A 12,217-nucleotide genomic window follows, 5' to 3' on the forward strand; every position below is an offset into this window, starting at 1 on the left:
ACGTCAAATGTGTACTATTCATTCAAAGTACTAAACCTTCGATGGCATAATGGTAAATAGTTACTGTACAAGACTATAAAATCATCCATTAATTAATAAACGTTGCATGTTTGTAAATGAAATGTTAATGTACAGGATATTTGAAACAATGATGTTTGCGTGGATTTGAAAAACGCTATAGATGTGCCATAGAAAAGTTTAAGCTCCTTAAATCAGGGCATAATAAAAGCTGAAAGATGTTAAACACTGCACTGGAGAAACAGAGAAACTCTCTTTTTACCTGCTCCTCTATGGCAGTGTCCTTAACTAAGTCCAAGCCATATATCTGACATTTGTAGAACAGCAAAAATGGTCTGCTTCTGTCAGTCAAACTGGAGTTGATTGGAGGAATTAGTTTTCACTGGTTACTTAATGCACTTCAAAAACATTTGCCTAGGCAAGAAAGGCAACTGATGTATTGCAAGCATAAAGGGTGCAGAGTGGCTTGGCAGTAGCGTAAGCTGAGTTGCCTAGCCTGTTTAATTACATTTTAAATCAGAATAAGTGACCATGTGATGCCCTGCACTAAGTTACCATTCCTCGGTGAACAAGTAGTTCACCCCAAGCAAATTAGCATTGCAATGATTTCAGGCTAAGGTGTAGTCTTAGAAAGAGTCCAGCATATGGTCATATAACTTAAAGTAATGCAAAGTGCTTATTGTAGCTACACCAAGTATTAACACAGCAACACAATAGATGTGTTGTCTGCTTAATTTGTGCTAAATGCATCAGAAATATTGGCAGGGAATGCTGAACCATAGGGCTATACAATCTGCAACTCAGCATTGCCTCAGACATTTTTTTAATCATACACAATGGGCCACTGGGAGAGCTCAGTGCTACATTTTATACTGAGAGTTACACTTTGCTTACATTTAGCAAGTTCACCAAGTCTTCAGTTAATTATGCATTGCTTGTGCTTAACTACCAGTACTCTCTGTGGCTAAGTGCTTGTCTGTTTACAATGCGTGCACTTTGGAGGTTTTATCTGACTTAGCTGAAAGAGACAACATCATAATATCACATCTGCATATGCTGAATTCCAAAAATGGAAGTTCCCTAATGGGATAGTCTTTTATTTCTGTGATGGTGTGAAGTAAGAGTATAAATAAATAAGCAGAGATGTATGGGAACATAGCCCTCCATATTTTGGGTGCAGGGGAATTGCCATCCTGAAAAAAATGTGTTTTAATTTGTTATATTTCCATTTTAAATACAATTTTTAATTTAGAAAATCTACACAACAATCTTTATACATTTCAGCATTATAGTTTAAATCTGCAAAGGAAATGAAGTTCAGAAGTTGGATATTGCATGCTACAGAACATGCTTCCAGTTCTTATCTCCATTTCCTTAATGTTTTTTATATTTGGTTTGCTTTAAATTTACATTTTGGGCAGGAGGTGCCTTTGAAATAATAACTCAAAACATTCACTGTGAATGGTGATGATTGCTTTTTTAATATAAGTTTAGTGCTGTCTATTACTTTCATTTCATTTTATGGAAATTTGGGGTCCTGGCTCATCTATATTACTCTCCTTTCTTCTACATTTTGTCTTTCATAGGCAGGGGAATATAATAACGTGTATGATACAGGCAAGACAGAACAATATAGAGGATTATGATTAGGTCCCTAATGACTAATTTATTACATGGTTGTGAAATGGATAGCAAGAAATTCACTTTGAAAGTGAAGCTAAAGAGATGAAACTTGTACATACATTTTGGGAACACATTATATCTTAGTTATGATTGGAGAAATCCTGTCGTAATTCTTTGTAACACATCAAGTGGTCACCAGTTGCAAAGAAAAAAGTGCAGGAATATGAACTGTTTTTAGCTTTCACAGCATTTGGTTTTCTCCAGCGGAGTTCTGTGGTTAATGCTGTCTGTGCAGTAACACACAGCTTAGTAATAACAACCCTGAGAAGTGTTTAGCAAAGCTGGTATGCACTTTTTTTACATCTTAAACATGCATAACATTCTCAACCTTTTTGCTGCATTCTGAGTGTAATCATCACACTCTGTATTGTTCAAAAAATTATGACAGGGTTATCAATCATAACTAGTTTGTTGTGTGTTTGAAAAATGGATTCAAAAAAATTCACCTGAAAACTGAACTTATAATCCATTTAGAGAACATTTTATAGACCGGAGTAATGTTCACTGACCTAATCATAATAATTTGTAATACACGGGGAGTTGTACCTATCCCAGTCTAGGAAAAACGGTGTAGGAGTACAAACTGTCTGATAGCTTTAAAATATATCACACACCTCTTACAGCTATACAAACAGAAGCCAGAAGAAAATTGAACATATAGCCAACTGGTAGTTTTAAAAGCTGTTATACACTTTGTTCTACCATGTTTTTGTTGCTTTAGTTGCTGCATGAAGTGTGAGACAGTTTATAAAGCTGTCAGATGGTTTCTTTGATACAGCTCTGTGATGGCTGATATGTGTTTGAGTATGTGTGTGTGTTTCTGTATGGCAGCTTGTTATTGTGAGGATCATATGTCAGAAAGGTTCATGACAAACTTATTTTTTAACAGAAATCAGAGGATAATAGGGTATTCCATGTATTGCAATGCTATTATCTTGCAGGTTTCATCTAGAATTAATACTCTCCATGATATTACTGTTTGTGAAAAGCAGGAAATGATTTGTAGAATACTATTCTATATAGCACCATATTGAAAATGTATAATGCAATAGGACTGAAACAAATTATCTTACTTTTAAGTGGCATAATTTTTTTAAGCAAGAAACATTTTTATTAAATTGTCAACTATGATATAGGCAATCATAGATTTATATAAATGAAAACAAACCATACTGACAGAATTTTAGTTGCAAACATTATACATCACACACCATGTTGACATAATTGTAGTTGCAAATATTGTACATCACTTATAATCTACCCAGTCATTCTCAGTCAAACATTGCATAGCTTATTCAAATCCTTCATTATTTTAAACCTTCTTCCTCCTTTGCATGCTTTGTTCCCATCATTCCCATTTTTTCCTATATCATTTGCTCATACCCATTTCTAAAGATCAAAATCCCAGTTATTTTATCTCTGTTAATATAGTCATTACTTCTAGTAAAGTTGGTTTAGACTTTGATTTCCATTTTCTAGTAATTGCTTTTTTGGCAGCTATCATAATTAGACTCAGCAAGGCCTTACTATGTCTAGGCAATTTCAATTCTGTATCATAGTTAATAAAATCATTTCCTTAGTTACACCAGTTTGCTCACCCAGTATCTCTGACAGAGCAGTCTGCAAGGAATTTTTAAAGTCTGCCCTCTCGTTACACTCCCAGAAAATATGTTTCCAGTTATCTTTTTCTTCCCCATCACACCTTCAACATTTGTTGTCTATCTGAGGAAAAAATCTTTGGAGTCTACTTCAGCTATAAAAGTACCTATGTACACTTCCAAGCAAAGATTCTACATCTTCTAGATTTTGTTGCATATTTGGGAGACATACATATATCCCCCACTGTTTCTTTGTGAATTGCTTATCCAATATCTCTTCCCAATCCTTTCTAACCTCCTCAGATTGATTGTTAATGTTATCCTGCAATATTTTGTATGGTCTAATAATTATTCCCTTTTTAACTGCAGCTTCTGTTCTCGATTCTGCTAAAAACTCTACGAGTGCTGGTCTTTCACTTAGTAATCCCCATGTTTTCTTTCATCCTTGATATGGAAGGCAATCACTATCCTGCAGTCCAAATAAATTCTTGGCCTCTTCTCATTCTATTACCTTTCCCTCTCTAATTATTTTCTCCCAATATCTTGGTTCTTTTATCAGTTTTCTCTAATAAATTCCAGCCCCCTTTTGCCTGTTGTCTGTATCCCTAATTGCAGTCATCCCTACTGGCAGAATCTCCTTTCTCCATTCCTGTGTTGGCTTAGTTCTTAAAATACTTTCTGCTATTTTATAAATATAATAAATTGTATGATTATTGTTAGTCACCTTAAGGATTTGCATCCAAAATCCCAGTCTCTCCTTGTTTCTTGTGCTTTCCCATATTTCACCATCATCTCGTTCCACTTTGAATTATAGGTTTCTGCTTGTGTTATGTATAGGAGCCATAGCTGTGTAGCTCTGAAACACTCCTTTAAATCGGGTAATCCCAAACCACCTTATTCTATTGGAAGAATCAGCTTATCCCATTGACTCTTGCCATCTTCCCCTTTCAGAAAAATTCCTTCAGCCCTTTATTAATTGCTATCCACAACTTCTCCTCTGGTTGATAAAAATAAGCCTGAATTGTATATAAAATTAAAGGGACTAAAAACATTTTAATTGCTTGTATCTTGTTATCCATATCCATATAACAGAGCTTTCAATTTCTCATTTTTTTTGTATTATCTTTTGTTTAGTCTTCCTACATATCCTTAGCTACCACACCAGAATCTTTTTTAATCCATACTTCTAGTACTTCACTTTCTCATGACCCCATAAATATGGATATTGCTGAACCCATTTGTGTGTGGGTACATCATTTACAGCTATTGCCTTTGTTTTAGCTTCATTAATTATTTTGTAACCCCAAAAGATCTGAATCTGCCTCAAAATGTTCTACAACACTGAAATGTCCTTCTCTGGTTTTATTGGGTACAAAATCGTATCACCTGCAAATACAGCCAGCATTTCTTGAATACCATTACCATATCAATTATATCCTTGAATTTCTGATTCCCTTATTTTCTTTGTCAATGGTTCTAAATATAGTGCAAATAATAAAGGGGAAACAGGACACCCCTGCTTGGTTCCTCTGCTCAAACAGAAATTTTCAGAGATGAACCCACACACTTTAAGTTTTGCCTCCAATCCCTCATATATCCTCCTAATCAACCTTATAATTTTATAAGGGAATGCAATGCTTCCATTGTTCTGCTCATACATTTCTAGCTTATTCTGTCAAATGCTTTCTCTGTATCAAGACCCACCAACAACAATGATATTTTCTTACATTCAGCTTCCCTCTGGATCACCAATGTTCTGTTAATGTTGTCAAATATTTGCCTCCCTTCCACAAAACCACATTGATCCATGTCTATCAATTTTGGCATTACCTTTGCCATTCTTTTAGCCATTATAGATATAAACACTTTAAAATCATGGTTTAGAATTGAAATGGGCCTGTATGAAGCTGGATCTGATGGGTCTTTGCCTTCTTTAGGTATTACATCCATCACTGCTTTTTTCCAAGCACTTGGTGCTTCTCCTCCTCTTAAAATACTGTTAAACAAAACCTTCCATATGCAGAAACCATGAAAAAAAGTATGAAACAGATACCTCCATGCACTTTATTTTAAAAAAAAACAAACAATGATGTAAAATATCTTTCTCTAGCACCTCAGCCCTCTCTGGGGTGTGTTAGAAAAATGCAAAAATGTGGAGTTTCTAGGAAGGAATCCACTTTGGATATCATATATACGGGGGAGGAGTATTAAAGACATTTAAGCACATGGTGAATTTAGTTTACCAATGATTGTAATGAATAGTGAAGTTGTTTAAAAGGAATGTTCCCCCTGTGGATGTTGTTCTTGCTGTGGTTTTATAGTGAATATCTTCCCTAAAATTAATGGTAAAAAAAATTCATGTTCAAGGGAAATACAGTTGTTCAAGTGTGGGGGGGAGATGATATATGCTTTAAAATGTCAGTGCAATAAATTTTATATTCGTGAGAATAAAATAAATTTTGCTGTAAGGGTAAAAGAACACAGCAGAGATATCAGAAAGGGTAAAATAGAAAGCCCTACATCCATGCATTTTCAAAGGTATCATAGTGGAGATCTACAGGGTTTACAGGCTACAATTTTAGAACAAATAAATAATGAACCTTTTAATATTCATGACATAAAAAGAAAACTTTGGAAGAGTCAATTTTTATTCTGAAATTTGATACTTTGTCCCCTAGAGGTCTTGACATTGAGTGCAACTGGAAATGTCTTATTTAATTGTGATATGATTGTATTTTTTAATTGTTTAATTGTATAATTGATTGATATGTTTCTGTATTTATAGTACTTGTAAGAAGGTAAAGTTATACTCTGTAAAGGCCGGAGGACTGAGGCGCTAGAAAAAGATATTTTACATCATTGTTTGTTTTTTTTTAATAAAGTATGTGGAGTATCTGGTTCTTCCTTTGTTTTGTGGTTTCTGCCTTTGGAGTTTACTTCATTTGGTGCTTATTGAAAACCTTCCATATCTTTATTAGTTTTTTCCCTCCTAGCTTCCAAACCTCCACAAGAATATCATAATTCCTAGGGACATTCCTGTTGATTGGTTATACATCACCATTTTTATCTCATTTCTTCCTATCCTTATTAGCAATTGAGCCTCATCTACTTCTAACCTTGGCATATTTAATTCTTCCATAAACATTTCCGTTTGTACCTTTCCTTGATCTCCATGTTTCTCTGCTTTATGCATACTTTCATAAAATTTCTGAAATATTTCTAGTACCTCTACAGGGTCTGTTGTTATCTTCCTTGTTATAGGCTCCCTAAGCTTTGCCACAACCCTTTTAATTTCTGTTGCCTAAGTCGTTGCACTAAAAGTTTTTGTGCTCTGGCATTATTATCAAAAACAGTTGCCTAACAACAATCTTTCTAAATTCATGCATAATACTGAGGTCATCCTTTACTTTCTGCTTAGCACTCTGCAATTGCTCCTCTTCTTGTTCTGTGAGATTCCCCCTGTTCTGCAATACTTTAACATTCATCAGACCCTCTAAATAATTTGTTGCTTCTTAACTATATCTCTCTTTCTTTTATTTCCACCATATTTTTAAACTCCACATTAATTTTATTCTACTCCCTAGCTAAATATTTAGAAGAAATGTCTGTCCTCTCTAATAACTCCCAAATAATTTCCACTACCCATTCCTTAAATTCCTCTCTTTTCAACAGATAGGTGGGAAAGTGACAGTGTCTCATTTTTATTTCATTACCTTGTGTTTTTATTTTAGTTATTATTTGCGAGTGATCTGAAATAGTTACTGGATGCGTATCAAAACTTTCACTTAAATGCACATGTTCCTGTGAAAAGTAAATTCAATCTGGCCTATCCCAATTTTTGTATCTTGGGGAATAATATGTAAATTCACATCTTCCATGCCAAATATTTGCATACATGTCTTCAAAAGTTTACCCTTATTTGTTATATTTTCACTTCTGGGCCCCCAGATACATCTTCCCTGCAGAAAATTAAATTCCATTCCCTATCTATAAGCAAAATTCCCTGCTGAAAACTGATTTCTTTCTCCCAAAATTTTCTTAAGCTCCATTCTAGCAGTTTTGGGTAGCATATAAATACATGCCAATGTAATCTTCTTCCCTTGCTAGTAGCCCTTTAGTACTACATGCCTACCAGTATTATCTTTTTTTATCTTCTTCTGTCAATATTGGAGCTCTTCTTGCAATTAATATAAGTAATCCTCTTTTCCTTTGCCTAACAAATTCTACAGAATAGCCATCCTGAAAACTTTTCTTTATCAAATTCACATCTTCAGTTCTTTCCAAATGTGTCTCCTGTAGCATAGCTATTTGCAGTCTATATTTTTAATATAGTTTACTGCTCTTTCTTTTTTGTATACATCTGTGAGATCATTAACATTTAAAGATAATATTGAAAGGCTCATTATGTCAAAAAGTTATTATTCCCACCTTTTATATATAACATTTTTGTTAATGCACACACTAATGTTAGGCAGGTTGATCTTTTAAACAGTTGTTTTTTTGTCATATCCATTTGAGCCTATGTTTTATTGAAAGCCCTCAAACAAAAAAATAAATAAATAAATACACCCCAAAACATATTAACTTAATATTAACACACAAAACTATGTACATCTTCAAATATTGAAGTTTTACCTTCTTAACAAGAACAATTGTCCCAAACTGACAGCCGCACTCATAGACTTGGGTTAACCTAAAAGGAAGGCTATCCATTCTAAGAAGCATGGTATAGCCTGTGCCTCTACTAAGTGTTGTCTGGTTTTGCCTTATCTTTATTTCTCTCCCAGAATGAGAAAACACTTAAATTCTTTCAGAAAACATCAGCTAGCCATTGAAAGAAAGCAATTAAAAGAAAGAAGTATTCTGCTCTTATTGCTCTTTATCAGATAGTCTCCATGGAGAAATGAGAACCAGATATTATTTGTTTGCTTGTTTGTTTGTGTGCTAGAAGAGAGCTTTATTATATTCAATGTTCTGTTGTTAAAACGTGTTACTAGATAAAGCTAAGAGCCTTAATCCAGTCATTCCCTTATGCATGAATGAGAAAAAGCACATAATTTTTTGTATCATACTGTTTTGAACAGACTTTTCTTCTTTTTTTTAATTGCAGTGCCTACATTTCTACATTCCTTAAAACTGAACAAAGAGAAAGAGAAGAAAAATAAAACAGGGGCACCTGTTTAATTTTGTATCCCCATTACACTTGAAAATAACTGAGAAGACTTTATTTTATAGCATGCAGATGTCAAGCACTATACAAATATTACTGTTAAGAACAAAAGTTTGTTTTACTTGCAGTTAACTCTTTCCTTTCTCTTCCCGCCTCCTAAGTGATCCTCCAAACATTAATGACATGAAGTAAGGGATATGCTTTAGAGTCCTCTACAAGTTTAACAAAGTCAAAAAAGTCCAATATTTCCAAGTTTTTTTTGTTCTGTCATGCTTCACAAATATAACTATTGCTTTATAGTACCACATTTACTTGTCAATTTCCAAGTTGTTGATTTTATTCCTGTTTATCTCCATCTCCCAAATTCAGTCTCTGCTTCATTTCCAACATACTCTCGGTGCTTCTAGTCAACTCTTGTGCTTCTTTTTTCTCTCAAACATTTTCTGTTGAAACTCTGGAAAATGTTTCATTGGCACAGTCTCTCTGTGGTCTTTATTGCCAGAAGACAAATAGGCAGAATTGCCTTCTAACAGCTCACTTTTTGTTGGATAAACTTTTGTATTTGCTCCTTACCATGTTCTGCATAAAAAAATGATTTTGTCCCTCCAGGAAAGAATATTCTGAAGATAACCAAATACAGTAGTTTGACTCTCCCACCTACTTCACAACATTCCCTGATTGCTGGAATAAATGTATTCCTCTTCTGCCTGGTGTAAAGTGAGTAATCATTTTCCAGAAACACTCTACTGTCTCCCACTTTTACTACTTTGTCCTTCTGCCACAGTTTTGTCAGAATTAACTTCTTCTTCTTCTTCTGGTAGGATTGCATCTTTGCTATTAAAGGTCTAGGCTGCTTTCTAATGGCCAGGTTTGGAGCATACACATGATGTGTCATTGCAATTAACAACTCTTGCTGTGGAATACCAGTCCAGCTGCTTATCTGTGCTGTCATAAAATTAATATAGTCTGTTCCTTCCAGCTTCTCTGGTGCAGCAGAAAATCTCAGGTGTTCCCTGTGTGCTCTGTCCTCTAATTCCATTATTTTTTTAAACACCTCTTTGTGAGCAGTCTCGTATTCAGCCACCCTTTTATTCATTTTGATCTTTGATTTCTGCAGTTTTATCACCTCATCTGAATATCTGCAGAACCCACAACTGGAAAAGAACGCTTATTACCTCTGTGTCTTTGAGACGCTATAATCCTTTTAACAAATAGCAAAAATTGAATGAAGAATCTCTGCAATGGTCCACAGTGTATAAAATAGATTTAATGTGTCGAAAACAATGGTGAAAGACGAACGGTACAACAGTAAATACAATAGTTAAGCGCTTTCACTTTCTCCACGGCAAGCTTCATCAGAACTCTGAAAAAAAGATCAATTAACATTTAAATAAACTATTTGGTGCCAAAAGCGCTGTTTGAACATGGTATATTTAAAGACATATAACATAAACAAAAGCATGTACCTATTACAAAAGTATAAAACTAAAATTAAATACTAAGCATGTCCCTAAAGCCCAAAATTACTTCCTGATACATCAGCAAGTGTGAATCCAAAACTTAGTAAAAATGTCTTATAATATTAAACTTATATAACTGAACTACTAAAAAATGTATTGCAGATAAAATATCCAACATAAAATATAAAATATGTTGTGTGAACTACTCATATTAAAAACCCATATAAATACTTTGATTAATATATCAGAAATCACAATGCACGTGCCTAAAAAAAATATTTTAATAGTTGTAAACAGTCATTTCATAGCTAACAAAGGTTTGATGGAAATGACATCATTCAATCCAGGTGAGGTGGAAGAATCAGTATGTATTTGCCACCAAAATTCTTTGTATGATAGTATTCTTTTATAGTTCCCCCTCCCCCTAGGATCTATTTGAACACTATCCAATATTGCAAAATTGAAAAAATGCCTATCACCACACTGCTTATTGTGTCTATACAAAGCGTTTTTTTCATATTTGGTTCTAATACTATATAAGTGCGCATAAATACGCTTATTAAATTTCCTTTCGGTCTTTTCAATGTAGAATTCTGGACAGACCATACATTTTGCTAAATATATAATCATTCTTGTGTTGCAATTTCCTTGTTGAAATCTGATTCTGGTTCTATTCACATTTTCTAACACAATACTGTTTTCCTGAAAAATTGTATAGCATTGTTTACAGCTTCCACATTTTTTTGTATGTGTAGTGTGAGAAACTTTGTACCAATTACCTCTCTCTAGGTAATTTTTTATATTCTGTCCCATCTTAAAGACAAACTGTGGTCCAGTCCTTAAGATCTTGGCTATATCCTGGTCAACTAGTATGATGTTCCAGTTGTCAATCAGGATTTTCTTTATTTGATCACAGTGGATATATATAATTTTATCAAGGTAGAATATCCTACGTTAGCATCTATAGTAGGAATCCCAAAAGTCCACAAAGTTATTGAGAACCCCCCTTTTAGGCCAATCATCTCAGGTAGCAAATCAAAAACCTTTCCCATGAGTTCTGTCATCAATGTCTATTTAAAACACATTTATGAAAAAAATACCACACATGGTGAAAGACTCCTGGGAATTTTTGAAAAATTATCCCATCAATTTTTGGAAGGAAGATTTGTTGTTTGTTACTATAGATGTCACTGATTTATTTTCATGTATTTCCAAAGTAGAAGGATTAGAAGCATTTGCTAACAGTATTCATAAATATGCAGATATTGAATGGGACAAAGCCTGTTTAATATTGGATATGATGTCACTTGTGTTGGAACACAATTATATACACTATGAGGGTGAGTTTTTCAGGCAAACCAGAGGTGTAGCTATGGGAGCTGCTTGTGCTCCCATATACGCTAATCTGGTTATGCTAGACTGGAAGGAAAGTATGGTGTTCAGAAGTGTTTATATGAAACACATTAAATACTATTCCCGATACCTGGATGACATTTACATTTTATGGGATGGTGGTATTACTTTACTGGATCAATTTCTGTATTATTTAAACCAGAGTAGCAATTATCTTAAATTTACATCCTCCAGTAACCATCAAGGTATCCCATATCTAGACACTTATGTTTCTAAACGAGAAACAGGTTTTAAATCTAGAATATACAGGAAAAATACATTCTCCAACAGTTACCTAGAATACACTAGTAACCATCCAAGGAATAAATTTATGACCATCTATAAAGGGCAAATTATTCGTGCCATAAGAATGACATCAGTACATTCGGATATGTTAGAGGAAGTGGCATACATTACATCTATGTTCAAGGATAGAGGGTACGATGCCAAGATGATGGCTAAAGTTAACCAAACAGTCATCAGGGAATGGGGAAGTAGATACAAGCCCCTGTCGGGATACAATTATGAACACATGACTACCAATGTTAATAAAAGTAATAAAAGTGATTATATTTCAGATATATATTATATTATTATTATTATTATTATTATTATTATATTTCAGAATCAGATTTCAACAAGGAAATTGCAACACAAGAATGATTATATATTTAGCAAAATGTATGGTATGGCCAGGATTCTACATTGGAAAGACCAAAAGGAAATTTAATAAGCGTATTTCTGCGCACTTATATAGCATTAGAACCAAAGATGAAAAAAAACACTTTGTATAGATACATTAAGCAGTGTGGTGATAGGCATTTTTTCAATTTTGCAATATTGGATAGTGTTCATACATTTTAATACATTAATACATTTTACATTTTTAATACATT

General features: G+C 33.9%; 1 protein-coding gene across 1 annotated transcript in view; it reads right to left on the minus strand.

The window, feature by feature from the left end:
• The window catches only part of FAXC (failed axon connections homolog, metaxin like GST domain containing), a 1,137,834-nt gene that overhangs the window by 907,610 nt on the left and 218,007 nt on the right, over positions 1–12,217 (minus strand). The window lies entirely within an intron of this gene.

This window comes from Protopterus annectens, chromosome 1.part0 (genome assembly GCF_019279795.1).
Source record: "Protopterus annectens isolate FY-2018-M chromosome 1.part0, PAN1.0, whole genome shotgun sequence".
Classification (NCBI taxonomy): domain Eukaryota; kingdom Metazoa; phylum Chordata; order Ceratodontiformes; family Protopteridae; genus Protopterus; species Protopterus annectens.